Genomic DNA, 1,379 nt, shown 5'->3' on the forward strand with positions numbered 1-1,379 from the left:
TTGTGTGGACATTTCTCCAGTTGAACAGTGGAAGAGAACAGTACACAGTGACTGTGCTTTTCAGCTTGTTTTAAAATACTGAAGTCATTCATGAACATGTAACACAAGGGTCCCCATGCAACATTTATTTGAAACAGTCAGCACACTTCTCAAGCTGTTAAACATTGTGACAAAGACAGATTGAAACACAAACAGTCATGACAAACAAAACTAAACTGACATGTTGACTCTGATTATTTCTTACAATCACAAAGACTGATGACATCACAGAGTGCACAGGTTCCCATGGCAGAGAGTACACACAATGACGGAACAACACATCAGCACAAAATACCACATTTAAAGCTCAATCTACTATTTGTCACATTCAAGGGAGTTACCCTGGGCGTTAAACACAGCTTGTGGTTTCATGGACTTATTGCTGCCAGCAACCCAGACGTTGCACTTAAACTGGTTCCCAGTGTTCTCCCACTTTTCCTTGGTCGTGGTGTAAACACTTGTTACTAAGTAGCCATCCTTGGTCTTCTCTGGGGGGAAGTTAATGCCATCCTTATAGATGCCAGGGGGTTTTCCAATGTGTTCTGACCAGGCAATGTAGTTATCCTGCAGCACAGGACTGGAGACCAGACACACCAGAGTGACCTCAGCTCCAGCTTTAATGACTTCTTCTGGTAGAACGTGGACTGTACTGTTGTTTACTACACCTGAAAGAGATAGTCAGTTTACCAGGGAGGTCCATAATATAAGCTTTATGTTTGCTGTATATAGCTAATGAAATGTTTGTATGTGTAGGTTGGCTATCTCCCAGACTTTACAGAATACTGTTCTACCAATAAGTCTCCATCCAGTCAGCAAACATACCTCCCTTTGTTTAAAGTCAGATCCTTGAACAACTGAGTCATGTCTTCTCTAGCAGCAAAACGCGCCTTTGTTGACTCCCTGCCACTCAGTGCGAGTACGAGTCATTGTGCTGGTTTTGCTGTGCTGATCACCTTTGGACGATACTTGTGATTCAGTAATGTTTCCTGCCACAGTTTGTCCATCAATTTGCCAAGTGACTTGGATTTCATTTACAATGGACTTGTCTTGTCCAGTGACGATGCACTCCAACTTTGCCTCGTTGATACTGAAAATTTCTTTGGCACTTGGTTGGTTCAGTGTCACTGTGACAGTAGCTACAGAAAAGAGAACAACAGAGAAAACCATTTCTTAACATCTGATTAATACAAGACTAAAAACTCTCATACAGTGTTCTATTACTTTATGTCACTAACTGCGTCGCCACACACGTGTAAACAGCATTACTGTTCCAGTCTGTGTTGTTGACCTTCAGGATACTGACAGCTGAATATAGATCTCCATTCATTACGGGGTCCCAG

At 42.1% G+C, this 1,379-nt stretch overlaps 1 pseudogene; it reads right to left on the bottom strand.

The window, feature by feature from the left end:
• Window positions 1–77: 77 nt before the first annotated feature.
• On the bottom strand, window positions 78–1,373 carry LOC118323111 (annotated as a pseudogene).
• Between the last annotated feature and the right edge of the window lie 6 nt (window positions 1,374–1,379).

Source organism: Morone saxatilis, unplaced genomic scaffold (assembly GCF_004916995.1).
Source record: "Morone saxatilis isolate NCDOM2014 unplaced genomic scaffold, NCSU_SB_2.0 Contig14, whole genome shotgun sequence".
NCBI classification, from domain to species: Eukaryota; Metazoa; Chordata; class Actinopteri; family Moronidae; genus Morone; species Morone saxatilis.